At 41.9% G+C, this 16,702-nt stretch overlaps 1 long non-coding RNA gene across 1 annotated transcript in view; it reads right to left on the reverse strand.

Annotated features, from left to right (window-relative positions):
• Positions 1-16,702, reverse strand: part of LOC148053217 (uncharacterized) — a 48,586-nt gene that overhangs the window by 23,892 nt on the left and 7,992 nt on the right. The window contains exon 6 of the long non-coding RNA XR_015708152.1: positions 5,268-5,386. This is a non-coding gene — a long non-coding RNA (uncharacterized LOC148053217). The remainder of the gene's footprint in view (positions 1-5,267; positions 5,387-16,702) is intronic.

Below are 16,702 nucleotides of genomic sequence, written 5' to 3' on the forward strand. Positions count from 1 at the left end.
GTTGCGTATGAGTTACAAATGTGTGAAAACATTAAAGTTGAGCCAACTACAAAACAAGCTAATATCTTGTGTTTTCTGAAAAATGCAAGCCTAATTAGAGTTTAGGTAATTAAAGCTTTCACAGTTATAAAAAATACAATACATTCATTTATGCAAATCTGCCACTGAGTGCGATTTCAGTAAAATACCATGTAATGCGCATAACGTCAGAATTTTGCTTACAATTGAAACGTCTGCAAAGCAAGTTCTCTTCCTAAATTTCAAGCACATGCACTGTAATTCTCTTGCATTATGGATTTAAAACTCAGATTGTTTTGTCTTCATTTAAAAATGATTAGCAGTTTACATCGGATTTATGTGGTGGCATAGCCTTTGTATCATTGAACAACTACAAGCTGATTTACAAAAGCCCAGATACACTATGTGTATATCTATGCAACTACAAAGTAATATGTGATGGCAGGCATAACCAGCGCACATAATTTATAATTAAGTGATTAGCAATATAAGCCACTATTATTAATTAATGTGTAATGCTGACATTGTGCTTGGAGCTGTATAAACTACAAGTGTAAGGCAATCTCTGCCTTGGAGTGGCAAGGGGCTAAAAATACAAGTGCTGTCTCCCAGTCCCACAGCTTCTGGGGAGCCGGGAGGAGAAAGCACCCAGCAGGAGTCCTGAAGCCAGCTCTGCACAGCCAGAGCTGCACAGCCAGGCCAGGCCACTGCAGGCTGCTACAGCCACCATCACCTCTGGAATAACAGCAACGGTGAAAGCTAAGACTCCTTTTCTCTAGTCAGAAAGCAATAGAGCAATACCAAACACATAAAGGTTCTCTAGCCTCTATAACCCTAAGGCAAAGACCCAGCAAATCCTAATACAGAGCGAGGTAGGCCTGGCGCCTGTGCCCCTGCTCGTTGGGGAGCAAGTGGGGACAAGTCTCTTTGGGGACTGCACGGATGACTTTTGCTCTGCTCTGTCACTCTGCAGAGTTGAGATCAGCTCTTGGGAGCACAAAACCTGTGCTTCCCAAGGGATCAAGAAGGATTCACAGAATACGAGCCCCCCCCACCCCCCCAACACCACGACAGCCAGTTCTCATGAAACAGCACCCAAGGCACATTTGGACAGCAAAACAGGAGTGAGGAAGGTGGTTCAGAAACATTGCCCCAAAAGTGAGATGCCACAACCACAGTAGTTAAATAATCAGGATGTGTAGGATCGCAAGAACAGCCACTGAACGTTTGAGGGAACTTTCCAGACAGTGCGCACATTTGAGTTTGATGATTTCTTTCCAATGCGGATTGAGATTTTAGCAGAAGCAGCATGTAAAAGAGCTAGTTCTAGTTCACAGCACTTACAGTGTTGCTCTGTCAGTAGTCACATTTCCTTGAATATGCAGGACAAGAGGTATGAAATTTCTTGCCCTGAAACCAGTATAGCTCTGCCAATGGTTAACACCCAAGAAGGAATAAGTACCCACTTCCATATAAAGAGGGGTGGGGAGAGTTTTTAACACCTGCCCTATGAATTAGCCAGGTGAAGTCTGCAGTAAGTAAAATGGGGTTTAAAACTTTTTTAGGGTAATTAGGTTTTGAAAAACAGCTCTAACAGATATTGTCCTTAGTTTTGAAAATCCTCTGCTTCTTTCATGCTCAGCAGTCTAAATGGGAAAAAATCCAACCTGGAAGTGTCCTTCATTATTATTTACATAGAGCCTTACCTGCTCTTTTGTTGATAAATCGAAAAGCTGTATTTGCAGCAAAATAATGATAATATACAGCTGCATGGACAGATTACGAAAAGCAAAGCAACCAGACAATTATTTACTGTGCTGCTATAAGACAGGTACTAACTTTCTTTACATCAACAAGTTTTAAAATTGTCATGCAGCTTTTAATTGCCATTAATAAGGTAGAGATAAAGCCCTCTGGGTCTTAATCCCATCATCGTGGTGTTGCAAGTTAATGATATGTTAGCCAGTGCTTTATATCACTAGCTTACAGAAGGGTCAGAAGGAACATTTCAGCCTAGGCCATCAAGGCTGTATTCCATGGGTAACCTCTAACCTGTCAGGGCTGTCAATCAACGAGCAGTATGCATGAATACCATGTTTCTGGTAAACCTCCTTTCACACCTATGAATTTTGTCAGTCATCATCCATTACAACTAACATTTCAGCTGCTACAACTGGACTGAGTTGTCAGATCTTTTCCAGATAGCGGAGAGCAATTTGCTATTGATCTTATCTCGGAGAATTAGTGATCTACTCAGGGCTTTGGCTAGCTGATGGCACTGTGAAAGGTAGAAGATTGTTTGGCTTGCTGCAGAGGACCTCAGAAGATTACAAGAATACAAGAACTGTAAGAAATCTATAAAATATTAAAGGGGCTATCAAGGAAACACAGCTTCAGATGGATTTAGCTAAGAGATGAACTAGGATCATACAAGTCAGGTCATGGAAAGTAGCTGGGCCCCAGTAATGAGCAGGACCTCTGAGAGGCATTGTCATACAGATAATAGAGATCTGCATCCAACCTACCACAAGATTCATTGGCACTTTGATCGGATCTGTCTCCTGTATAGATAAGGGCAAACAAAGAATCCAAAGGAAAGGCCATTTTCGCTAGCTTGTTATTGAAGTCTTTTTACAGAAAAATACTCTGGAGACCAGGGGCTCTATTGAATTGTTTTACATAGGAAATAGGACTGGAAGAGTCCTCCCAGGTCATCCCCTGCTATGTCTGATACATCATGTCTCATTGATGTCACAGCATCACAATCTCATTGATAAATTTCTCATTTTTTCTTGAAACCAGGGAGTCTTCTTGCCCCTGTGACTCCTGTCGGAAAGCTGCTCCAAGACTTCATGTTATTAAAAATCTTCATTCCTTTCCAAAGAACATTTATTCGGTTGGCTCCTATCAGTTGTTCCTATGGCATTCAGTACACCCTTAATTTAATCAGTTCTCTCTCACCACTTATCCTGATGATATAGTTATAGGGAACAATATACCCCTGCACAGTTTTGGTTTTGCTAAACTAAAGACACAATCTTTTATTCTCCATTTGCTATCTCAATTTAATAGCCCTTTTTCTGGACTCTGTCTTTTTCTGGATCTCCCCAGTGCCTTGTACAAAAGTAGTCAGGAATCCCACATGTTTCCTGGATATGCTTCCCCTGATGCAACATCCAGGGGAACATATCAGGGAATATTTCCCTTCCCTGCTGTTGCAGAGCTCCAGCAGTTGTCAGTCATTGTGAGATTCAGCAAAACACTTCTCTGTTACTTCCAGCTGATGAGCCTCCTGCTCAGAGCAAAAAAACATCTGCATGACCTTGTGGTTTATTAGTACTTAATTTTACCCGTTTTCCATTTCTCCTGTTGTCAGGGTCAGTCCTTCTCTGAATTGTCAAGGCCTCTCAGCTTTCTGTCTCTTACAGACTTTGTATTTGCACACATTTTCTGCTGTGGCCACAAATAAAAATGTTCAGATAGGTCACAAGACTGATCATTAATAAACTCTGCTAGTTACTGTTCTTGTCCCTTGACAGTTCTTTCAGCTCCGTTCTCAGCAATCCTCCTATAGCCATTTCTTTATATTTCTTGTGCCCTATGTTTTCCAGCTCAAATTATTTTCTTTCAGGTAGCACTGCATTAAATATTTTACAGAAATCTTGATGAATTAGAGGTACTATATTTCTCTTGGTCACAAACTCAGAGAAAGATATCACAGCAATCTGACACAATTTATCTTTGGTACCCTATCTACTACTACAGTATTTGCTAATTAATCTTTCTTCCAACAGATCTACACAAAGTTCAGTATCCGTGTATTACAATGACAACAAAGGTCCGCTCCCCCAGTCTCACTCTGCTAGAAATGAAGAGCTTAAAAAGTTAGTGGAATTACTTCAGAACAAAAAAAGATACAAGACCTGGTCTGTCTTGAAACTTGAGCCACAGTGTAGACTCATAAGACTAAGATCATTTATAGAGATGCAAAGGATTAGCCATCTCAAAATTATGACACTATCTATCTATCCCACCAGCCTTTGACAGGTTTTGAAGTTTATGGCAGGAAGCATCATTGGTTGCTGTTGTTGAGCTAAGAAAATATGGTTCAGTTGCATACAGCTACTTGCCCTGGAGTCTGCAATGGGAGTACAGCAAAATTCGCTGTGGCGTCCTAAATCACCCTGAGCTTTGCCTCAGCATTTATACCTTAGTGTAGATATCTTAATGGAAATGGGACTTAGCAAGTAAGGAATTGCCTTCATTGTTTCTTTAGCATGGCAGGACGTGCAAGCCTGCAGAATTCCCAGCCCAGCTCTTATTACAACCTTGTTCTGCACGACAGTGACTTCAATATTACAAACGTGCACAGAGCCCATGCTGCTGTGGGCCCTTTCAGACAGCTAGTCATGATGTCTGATGGAAACATAATAACATGGACAACAAGCTAAAATTACTTTCCTTTGTGAACTCCACTGCCTCACTAGGTCAATTTAATTATTCAGAGAAGATTAACAAAGAGACAAAAGTGTACCATTGCTAGACCCCAAACCATGTGCCGCTTCCCTCTTGCAGGAAAGAGGATGACTTTGTGACTAAAACAGAGCAGAGAGACTTACAATAGGACTCTGGATGTTCTTTATGACATTGGACAAGTCACTTGAGCTCTTTCTGCCTCAGTTTCCCCACCGGTAAAGTCTCCATCATGATAGCTCACAAAATCAGACTCATTTTGAGACCTTACCTATTAGAGCTTTTGAGACACTTTTAGATCCTTAGATGAGAGTTGCTAGAAACAATCATCGATTCAGTAAGTATGTTTGGAAGCAACAATTCTCTATTTCAGCTGAGTCAGTAGGGCTGCTCCTCATATAAATCTCTTAGCTTAGAAGTTCTTATGGGGTTAAAGAGCCTGAGTTTCAGTCTTGTTGAAGTAGCTTGAGGGAAGGATAACAATGTGCACAGCACATTAAATGTTATCACTCTCATTTGTCTTTGGAAGCTGGTAGATTCAGGCAAACATGAAGGCGATAGCAGACAGATACCCCAAACCCTGACAGAAATAAATGGTAAGAAATGCTTTAGCATGGATAAGGCATCTGCCCATAGGCCCAACACTATGAAATACAGGGTCCAGTTTCTATGAGAGCCATTCTTCTGACACTCAGTACTGATTCACTCAAAGCTGCCTAAACAGTCTAAATCTTTATCTTTACAGTTATACAATTTCTTTATTAAGCTTCTCAGACCTGGGCTTGTATGAAATCCAAGGGCAGCCACCAAAAACTCTGCATGTAGCTTGCAGACATCTGCAGTGTGCTTGACTGTCTTCTCGCTGGGGTGCATAACTCCAGTTGTCCAGTCTTCTCTAGAGAAACAGAACAAGAGGAAAGTTCATTGTTTCCCCGACAATTTGCAAGAAAATCTGAATTAAAAATGGAAGTTTTGTTATTTGCATGGCAAAGAGAGCAGGGAAAGAGAGGAAGTATTGTTAGGTATTGGTAATGTAAAAACATAAGTATGCTGTTATTTATGTAATTAGTTATTGCTTTCATTATGGGTGCAGTCTTAATGGTTATAGTATTTATGTATAATTACCTTAATATTCACTGAAATTTCCAAGTAGCTCCCTAATTAACTGTCTCAAATATATAATTACATTGCATCTTTACGCAAGACTTGCCTAATTAATGTAGTTACACCACTTCTTTGTGAATGTGCATTATTAAATGCTCTTCGCATCATTCTTCTGACTTCTTGTAATTCACGCTTTACAAAAATTAAGACCCTGAATTAGAAACCTTCATGAGCAACCAGCTCCAAAAGCAAGCGCCAGATGATCTTTTCTTAACAAAAACCAAATCTTACTAAGCCTCATTACCACTCCCTTTAACAAAAGCTTTCCATCTGGATCTGAAAAAAATCCCAGGTACCATTGTCTTTTAAGAGGGCATAGAAAATACGTTATACATTTACAGAGAAGAAGACTTTGCTGCCATCAAGGGTCCAAACTCCTGGACTTCCTAACTCATCTGCCAACAAGCCCATCTGGCGAAGGGATCAGGTGACTGCATGATAGCACTCCAATCACTTGACAGTGTCAGGTGGCATTTTCAAAATACAAAAAGTAACAAGGGATTTAGGAAGACTGTCATTGGTGAGACTATCCTCCAAAATCATGGGGGCCATGGTTTTAAATCAAGAGCTTTGAAACTGTTTTTGCCATGGGTTTCACTTCTGCATGTGCCACACTACCTGCCACTCTGAAGTGCCTTGCATGTCATGAGTTACCAGTGCCTCACAACTCAGGAGCTCTTGCTCTAGCATGCAGTTCCTAGCTCCACTGGCAAAGGACTGAATGCCACCATTGGTCAGCAACACACGTGAAGGGAAAGTTTCAGCTCTGAAGAATTTAATTGCATTTATAGACCGAATTTCTCTGATCCTCAGCATCCTGGACCTAAGAAGAAACTGAGTAAGAAAAAATTCTGGGATCCTGTCTTGTGGCAAAGTTTTTCTTGGGGGTCATTTATGCCTATCTTCACCTGCCAGTGAGGACATTACAAAGCTACTGAAGCGGCAGAGAGGTTAGGCCAGAGGCAGTTTCTCAAAATAGGAGGAGGCACACTGAAAAGTAGCAGAGCTCAGGAAAACTCAGCAGAGCTCTTTCTTACATAACAGAACTAAATCTGAATTCACCAAAAGGGAAGGACAAGATTTGTCAGACTGCAGCCAGGCCAGATACCAATGAGGAATTTGATTCTGCTGGTTTCATAGGTCAAACTTCCCCTATATTGGACCCACTCACCAAATCCTATTGGCCATACGGGCATGACAAGCCTAATAGTGCATTCCAGCAGCACTGAACTCACCATTTACATGTGGTCAGCTTATTCAAAGGCAGTATGTTTTTCTGGGTTTTTTGAAACAGTTGGGTATGCACCACATTTTCTGAGGAGTTATGTACTCATTAAGTGGTTACTCAAACAGTTAGGATTTGGAGAAAATCTCACCAAGTGCATTTGTAGACTCTACAACCGTTTCAGCTAGTGACACCCATCTATAACGCAAGTGAAGTGAGGGAAGAAACATGCTCCAAGGACATTTACTTAGCAGACATTCACTTGGAGAACTGAGGTGAAGGCTACTGACAGAGCTAGGATAGTTACTGTCTGCTCCACATAGCCTGGTTTTTACATTAGTTATCCATTTCTAATGTGAAATTTTGCTTGACACTTATGCATGGCAACTAAATCTCAGAGGCAAATGGACCCAGGTTTATGTGGATTTACCGTTGCAAAGTTTTCAGCAACCAGCTGTCAAAGACAGGCAATACAGACATGTAAAACTAAGGAGATCATCCCATTTCAGCTCCCACAGGAATCAGCACATACCAGTACAAGGGTACATTACATATAGACTATGCCATACAAGAAAAAACGGAACCCTGATAATTCTGCATGGATATAGATAGAATTACTTTGGTAAGCAAAGAGTTGGCATGGCTGAGCTTTACAATGCAGGCTGACATCTTCAAGTGTAAAAATGTGCAGTTAGGCACCTAATAAATAAATAGCCTGACTTTCAGAAGTGCCGAATATCAGGAAGTTAGAATAAGAGCTACTGCATGCATCTTCAAATATCCTGCCCTACGTCCATATATTTTCGCCATTTAATAAGTACATCATGTTTTTCCATAGAAGTCCATAGTACTAACTACCCGTATCAAACAACTCTGTGCTTAAACAGGTTCGAGCACTGAAGAAATATCAAATCCGTCATTGCTAGCAAATTGTTGCTATTTTAAAAGAGCCTCTTGCTTTTTGAAATAACAGATACCAACTTATATGCTGAATGAATACCCTAATTAAGCACTTTGTACTGCAATATTTTAGGTAGATGTTTAACATATCAGTTGAACATGTTTCAGCCAATGTGTGACATGTGCATGGAAAATACACTATCATTCCAATGTGGGTTTTTTCCACTTGCATCTTTTTTCAATTTTGTAGTACGCAAAGAGTTACTGAAATAGCTGGCCATACATCTGGGAGACAAAAAAACACACACAGGAAAATACAGCAAAAGGGGAAGATTCATGAAAACAGGAAACATTAAGAGGAGAGTGAAAATATGTCAAAACAAAGGAGGTAATAGACTGTCAGGACGAATGAGTTCACCAATCGGCAGAAGTTCCTCAAGAGCCTTCAGAGACCAGCAAGGTGATGTATGCCACTCCTGACACAAAAGGACAGCAACCCTTTTAACCCCCATTTTGCACACACACAAAGTATGGTGGTCTGCCCATAGATGTGCTAGTTCCACACAGAATGACGATCTCCATTTTCCAAGCCTATGCCTTACTTTGATAGCAAACACCAGCATTTAAAGAACACTGCTAATGGCAAATGCAGATGCTTATGGCCACAGTTGCCCAGCGTAGGTGCTTCGACCTAGTTACAGCATCATTCTCAAACATGCACATTGCAGAAAACCTTTTGCTCCAGCTGTGTCCATAGCCCTTTCACCAATGTTTGCACAAATAGCCTTTTATTTGCCCAAAGTTTTGTCAGTGCTCCTGTATTTCCAGGCAGACAAGGGTATTCATTTGCATCCTTCACCTTCCCTCGTGTTTCCATTCAGAACGGTTTAGTCACTCATTCAGATGCTATCGATAATATTCTGTGCATTGGGATAGTTTCACAACAGAATTAAAAAAATGGTAAATACCCAAAGTGAGCAGCTCTCAGACTGAGTACTGTTCACCCAAGCTGCTCGGGCAACATTTCAGTGACAAATACAAGTGTAGAAATCAGGACATGGTGCAACATGAGGAGCTGTGAAAGCAAAGGCCATTCTGCAAGAGATTACACAGACTTTAAAGCCTGTCAAAGCAAAGCTCCCCCCGCCTTTCTGAGGGGACCCTCAGATAGAGGGAGCCTTTGTAAGACATCATCAGCTCTTGAATCTCTATAACTTTAGACGGAAAAGCAGCCAGGTATCGTCTGTACAAAGACAAGTTCCTTGTGTGGATTTCCTCAGTCTTCTTATCACAAAACAATCTAGGAGGATTTCGACTGAGGAGATGAGGTATCGCAACGCTTTGTAACAAACCAAACCCCAGCCTGTGAGAAATGAAGGTTGTGAGGACAATTTAAAAAAAGAAAAAGCCAACAAAAAAAAAAAAAAACCAAAACAACAGTTCAGTGTAGCCTCACCCATTGGCTTTCTTTATCTTTTGCAGCAGATATGTGGGCTCTCCCCATTTCACAGTGAATATTTCCCTCACACAAAGGCCATTTAGATGCATAACTCCTGTTGACTTTCAAAAGAGAGGCAAGCACTTAAATGCATTCGTACCTTGAAAAATCTCCCCCTAGTGACACAGTAGTAAAATTAAGTCTCCAAGACTTACAATAAAATGCATTCACCGGCGCCCCATGAAACACCCCAAATAAAAATCACACTTGCTCATGGGAACGAAAGCAGCACATGGAGCAGGGCATTACTTTTGCTTTTCCAAGAGGCCCAGCCCTCTTCTGCCTTCACTGACAGGAAGGGAGAGATGCTCCTGGTACAGGATTAGCCCCCCCAGGGAAAGGGGAGCAATCGGATGGGCCCCACGGGGCGTGCCCCAGGGACATGATGATCCTTCCCCTACCACCCAGGAAGAAGAGCGGGGAAACCTTGGGACCAAGCCACAGTGGGCCATGGGCACCATGGAGAGGCTGGGGGGAGGACAAGGAGGACAAGACAGCCACTGAATGCTGCACAACAGGGGTTCTGGCCAAAAATTTCCATCAGCTTCAGTCCCAAAAGTGAAGTTGCCATCTGAAGGGCACACCCTTCATGAATCTGTATCAACACATGGCCTCTAAAAAGACTACAGGAGGTATCTCAGGCTCCTTGGGATGGCTGCTCCCAAGGGGCAATGCAAACGGTTGTTAGACACCAGACTCAGCAAGAGGTGGGTCTCCAGCACGTCTCCTTGTCTCACAAGTCTCCAAGAAGATAGGACATTTGGGGGTTTGCAGCTCTGATGCTGGAAATTGTGAGCTTGAGCTCTCCCTCCAGTGTTGCAACTGCACTGCCATAGCCATGACTGCTTCATTTTACTTTGAAAAAATGTTAACACCTTTTACAAACTCCAGTTTTGTTTTCAAAGGTACCCAGAAATCCCGTTTTGTACACTCAAGACCTAAACACGATCGCAGAGTAAAGCAGCATTCCTGGGCATCTGTCAGGCTGCAACAGATGTTGGGCCAAAAGAGAAATGAATACAGATCCTGAAAGTTCATTGTAATCCAGGACCACATCGTATTACATAAAGACCTGCCCCTCTCTGACCACAGATCCCCACAATAATTGGCCAAACAATGAACACCCCAACTCCTCCAGCTGAAAAACCTGTAGCAGCTGCCGAGGTTCTCCTATAAATCCATACACAGCAATACGCACACTTCAGACCCAGCGATCAGAAAGTATGTGTGACCCTCACTCCAGTCCCCGTGAGCGAGCGGTTCTGTGGAGCAGCACTGTGCTCAGTGGGACACCCGGAAAGTGAATCCCTAACCACACATCTCATTTTTTAAAAAGTTAATGTTAACCATTACCTGAAAGGCAGCTCTTCCACACAGTGTTGATCATTCGCAACAACAGCAAAATTAGGAAACATAGAGGGGTTTTGCAGGGGGAGGAAAAAAAAAAAAAAAAGGCACTACTTAATTACATACAGTGCTGCATGACTTCACAGAGCAAAGCTTTTCTTTAAGATCTTAAGACCACCCACAAGCATAACACATGGCCTGGAACCTGAAGAGAATATCTGAACAGGGGTCTCGGCATAAGGATGGGAGGCAGGCAGTTTTGCTTGGGCATATGCAAATGTTTGTTTCTACGGGATCAAATAAAAATTAACTATTTGTTGTGTCTGGTTATCATTTGTCAGAGCTGGGAGCTGCTTGATAAAACAGGGAGAAATAAACCTTTAAAACCTGTGACACAGGAGGATTATTTGTCTGTGCAAGGCTTTAGTCACGGTTTTTGGTGTTTTATGTATGGATGTTGTGCAGGAATAGGACAACAAGGGCTTTGTTCAACTTGATCATCTCATCAAACAAGGCTAAAAGAATAAAAGTTGGGATGCAAGACTAAATGGATATGATCTGAATGCATATTTGTGTTACATCTAATACAACTAGCATCATAGATGAACAAGATCAAATAAATGGTAAAACCTGACAAAGAGAAGAATAGATGGTGTGTGGAGCCATCTGTTTTGGAGGACACCCAAATCTGTCTGAATCAGGAAGGCCAAACTACCAGCTATTCTAAGATCCTCCATTCCAAGAGTGGCCTAATACGCAACTACACAATCAGCTTCTCTCACCATCACTTTGGCTGCAACTTTTTTGTGCAATTAAGTAATTTATTCCTTTCTTCATCCTCCTGATTCTAATGAATCCAAGCCACAAACAAGCCCCAGTTGCTCCTATTCAAGGAGTCTGATTGCATCTGGCAGTAATTGCTGAAAATCCTGAAGAGGAAACAGGGAAGGAAAGCATATTGTTTGTGGGGGTAATAGGTGAAGACCTGCCTCTCTTGACCTATAATACATTAGTGTCAGTGAACATTTGGCAGCCTTCAGATGATTAGCAATGAAGATGAATCAAGCAAAAAAAGAGGTAGAAATCTGCCTCATCTGAATCGCCAGAACTGCATAAATTTGCATGTTGATTAGCTGTTCTTTTGTCTGTGTTCCTAATTATTATGACACATTATGTCTTCATCATGCAAGATTCTGATCTGTCTTGTTCAAAATGCATGTAGAAAAAAGTGCTGTTTATTGATTCAACATGTAACTTTAATTTTTATGTTTGCTTTAATTAAATACATATTTGATTGCCTTTGACTGGTGTCTCAGATTTTTTTAACTCTTATTTACTTCATCCTGTTGACAAACAAACAGGTAACCTTTCTTTATTCTCAGATCACTTGCTGATTAAAATCCTCCCCACCCCCATCCTCGTCTTCGCTCACAACAACCTTTGCTTCCTTGTTCGAGAAAAGATTACCAAAAAAAAAGTCCTTAGGTAACAAATGAGTGGTGAAGCGTGATATCTACAGCACTGAGCGGGATTGCAAGGACCTTAACAATGTTAACGATAGCAAAGAAGTGCATGTACTACAGGGTCAAGGTAATTTTCTTATACCATAGATTCATTAGCAATAAGACCAGTAAAGCACCTGGATATGCAGGCCTTCTGATTCGCAGGATTAGTTACAATGGGCCAGATCGTGCCCACACATTTTTCCATTGACTTTCACAGTAGCAAGATTAAACTCCAAAGTTCCCGACCCCAAAGGAAGTGAAGTCCCCACCATCCCATTGACTCTCCTACCTGGTTCCAACAATCAGGACATTTTCACTGTTTCTGAGAACTGGGCAACTTGAAATTGACATTTCTTACGACAAGATTTGCTCGAGTGGCTATAAGCAGCCAAATAAAACCAAAGCCAAATAAAAAAATAACATGTAATCATTCGTTGCTTTGACCTAAAACAAGTTTCCAGAAGGTTTTCTTTGTAAAAAAAAAAAAACAAAAAAAAACCAACAAACTTTAGCAAAAAAAGAAGGGCAAATTATGATACCATTTCAGCAAACCATTCTGTTCACTCCAAAACAACATAGTTTAATTTATATTTTATTTCTTTCATTTTATTTTTTAAATAAAATGGAAGTAATTTTGAAAATCAAACAATATTTTAAGTTGATAAATTAAAGTATTTTGTTGTAGAACATGTTAGAATGTTTAGAAATGCTGAAATGAAACAGGTTTTTTGGCATTCTTTCACCTTTTTCCCCAAATTGAAACAATTCACTAAAAGCAGCACAAATTCATGACTTATTTTGTTTGACAGAAAACTGCATGTTTTAACCAAGAACTCAGTTTCAGATTAAACATTTGACCTTCTCCTCTGTCAGCTAATATTAGTTTACCTTCATTACATGTATGCTTATTAAGAACTCTGTCCTGTTTGTAGTGGGGCAAACAATACTTCACTGGAATTTTTGTTTGTTAAATAAAAATAAACACAGTAAAAAAGTGTTGTAATTTGGGAAACTAAATAGCTCACAGAACTTTGCAAATAATTCTTCAGATTGTGGGTCAAATATGAGGATCATCAACTTCGACTGACTTCCTTTAAACATAAAAATTAGGTGGTTTATTTTTTTCTAAAATCTACTCCTTTGAGAAAAGTAGTGAACAGCCTATTAAATTTTCTCTAACGGCAATAGGAACATGCCAGTCGGTGCACAGATATTAATCAAAACTATGCTGATAAAGATGCCTGAGGGTGAAAAAAACTGTATATTCAAGCAATTGATTTAGCTGTTATTTTTTTACCATTGTACCCTTGCCAAACCAAACGAGACTTGAAAAAACAATGCCTGCCGTTTTTCACTGTTAATGGTACATGATTGGCTGCAAGTGTAATCAGTTGCTTGGTACCCACTAATCATCTTGTAACACAGGTAAATGTAAATCCGTATTTGTAAGAATATAAACACGTAATTAACACGTAGCTACAGAAAAACTACTGGAACATAAAGACTTAAAGGCTTTGACATAAACCCACAAGGCAGGAAGGAAAAAGTTGCATATTCAGGCTATTCATGTTTATTTTCCTTCAGTGCCAAGAGTATTTGGTCCCACCCTAGCAGTAAATAGTAACTACCACCCTGGACCTCCATCACAGTATTGACATCTAGAAGTAACCAAGGAGCCAAAAGAAATCCCACACATGAACATAATCATAGGGAGCTAAATCGAGGCAGTTAATAGATATTCTCTTTTCTGTAATTCTCTTCCTAAGGCACTTCAGCACACACTGATCTGCACAGAGGCATCCCCAGCCTCCACAGCAGCCGAGCACAGCTGGAGTCAGCCGAGTGTGCTGCAACTTGGGGCGAAGCGCAATGGACAAGTGGGTCCTGCCGGTGTGGGTGATGTGGTGCAAGCCAGCACTCCTCACCTCTGCCCTTCAGCATGGGCCTGAGGACGGGGTGCCCACGCAGTTACCAGCACCACTCTGGGGCCAGGACCACCGCTGCGAGCTGCCATCACCAGTATCAGTACGTACATCTACTGCGAGCATCATAGCAGACACCCGGTTTTCATTCATCGCAGGAGAGATCATACTGATGAATGGATGCAATGCCGTCCCCTCCCATGGTCCTTCCCTACAACTTAATTAACAGGAGGGACCTGGCACCTCCTCATTAGTGGAACTCAACTCAGCTTCATTGTGGGATCCAAAGACCAAATAGTTGTATCTTCTGTAAATGCTTTCCATTCCTTCCTCCTGATTCTGTGAAAAAGCAAGGGCATTCTTTTACATCTGGCCAAACTTATCTTCATCTTAAAATCCTAGAAAGTGTTCTCACCCAGCTGATCAGGGGACCAGGCATTTATCAATGTGTTGACAGGACAGGGCTTCTGGCTGCAGTGGCTGCACCTCAGAACTCCCTCTGTTTCAGTATCCGTTTGTCCTGGATTTAACCTGGCGACACTGTCTGGCTTCCTCACGCTGCCATCTGTCCAGGATTGCTCCAGAGCCCAACCCAGAAGGCTGAAGTCTTGAAAGAGGGGAGCTGGGGGGACACTAACTGAGAATTACCAACATGTTGGGAATTGACTGTTGCCCAGCCTTGAGGAAATCCACCCTGTAGACATGAGTTCTTCCTAACTAACATCCGGCAGGCTTCCCAATTCCCAAGAAAGCTTCTACAGCTCCTAGTCAAAGGGCAGTTTGGAATAAACCTGCTAGAAGTGAATCTTTTAGATCTGGCACAGTCTGGATTCAAGCCAGGAAGTGGAACTGGAGCTATTCAAGTGGCATTGATGGATGATGCCCCTCCTGTCAGTGGGGAGAGGGCAGACATCCATCCTCATCCTCCTTGACTTCAGCATTAACCATGAGATATTGCTGTCTCGCTTGATGGGTGGCAGAAGTCCAGGGTAATGTACTAAAATTATTTTGAGTCATTCCTGCTGGGACACACCCCGTGACTTGTGAAAAAACATTATCTCCAACACTACACGCCTCTCTCCTGTGGACTCCTGATCTGTATTCTTTGCAGTGCTTCCCTGTGTCTACACAGAGCCACTAGGCTATATAGCATGGACTGAATCGCCAGAAACAGGCAGATGAAATACAGCTATACCTAAATTGCTGTGTATATACACACACTACTACTGCCAGCACGGCAGTGGAAGAAAAGCAGCTGGTTAAATCCAAGTAAAACAGAGGCAAGACAGATGGGAGACAGGAAAGCATCTTTAAGAGCTTGTCACTTGAGTGCACTATGCCTGGCATGACGGTGCATTTCCACAATTGGTGTGTTTATTTCATAATTTAGGAGTGCTCTTGGATTTGCTACTGATGCTAAGTTTTCCCATAGCAGCCTCTGCAAGTAACACTTCTATTCTCTTCCATTGGCTAGGAGGCTCTCTGCCACCCTGGCAGGTGATGACCTTGTCTCCGTTATTCATGGCTCTGTCACTTCTCAGCTGGACTATAGTCATTTGAAATATGCAAGCACGCAGCATTCACGCTTAGAAAACTTCATTTACTGCTGCAGTGCATCTCTTCAGTGACAAAGGCATATCAAACCTGGCATTGGGCCTGGCACCAGCTTCCCATGGAATTCCTAATTGAGTTCATGGTCTTCGTTCTTATCATCCTCATCACATCTAACACTTTGTATAAAGCTGCAGCGAAGGAAATGTTTGACAGATTCGCTCCACTAGCCCTATGAGCATTCTGCAGAAAGAATCATACACATCTGTCCAGAGCCCTCAGCCTGTGGATTGAACATCTTCAGGGAATGCAAACCTTCACCAAACTTCCCCTCCATCATAAGGCATAATTCTCCGACTTGCATGAATAATAACATCAGAAACACAAGAGCAAGACACTCCATTACATCTGCTTCTCCCTTGGCAGGAAGGTGGCAGAGGGAACTGATGCGTGACTGATGCATGGGTACAAGACTCATCATAGGAGGCTGGCTATTATGGGGATGAGCCACGTGAGCTCACTCCTCACCAGCTCAGTACTGTCCTCAGCCACCAAAGACCCTTACCTTAGCCTCTCTCCCTGTAAAAATCTTGTTTTGCTGCACAATCCCATCAGAAGGCTCTGACAAAGAGTGCAGGGTCCCTTCCTGGAGGACTTTTTCCACAATGCCTGTTCCCCATGACAGACCCTCACTCTGCAGGTAGCACCAGTTCCACCAGCAAAGCCAAAGCCTGGTCGGCGTGGTACAGTTGGCTTGGCATGGCCCTGGCACCGGCTGCACTCTGCCTCCCGGGGCAAGGTGGCTACCCAGGGGGAGCCGACATGCAGGGCACACACTTGGGTCAGCAGTCCATGTTGGACCTGTCATGCCTGGGAGTTAACCTGGATCTGACCAGAAAGAAACCAAATCTGTCTCACTCAGATACTAAAGTGCATTCTCCATCTCTATTTTTATTGTATATATTGTCCCTGTTCAAATAAGGAATTTGCATTCATTCTATACCTTGCCAGCTCCTCGACATGCGTATTATTATAATTGTTTAAACTGAGAGATTATACATTCTTCTCAGCATAGTAAACATGGTTTTAAAGGATGCTG

The sequence above is a fragment of the Nipponia nippon genome, unplaced genomic scaffold (assembly GCF_047370975.1).
Source record: "Nipponia nippon isolate SJK-2023a ecotype South Korea unplaced genomic scaffold, ASM4737097v1 scaffold_4, whole genome shotgun sequence".
In the NCBI taxonomy this organism is placed as follows: Eukaryota; Metazoa; Chordata; class Aves; order Pelecaniformes; family Threskiornithidae; genus Nipponia; species Nipponia nippon.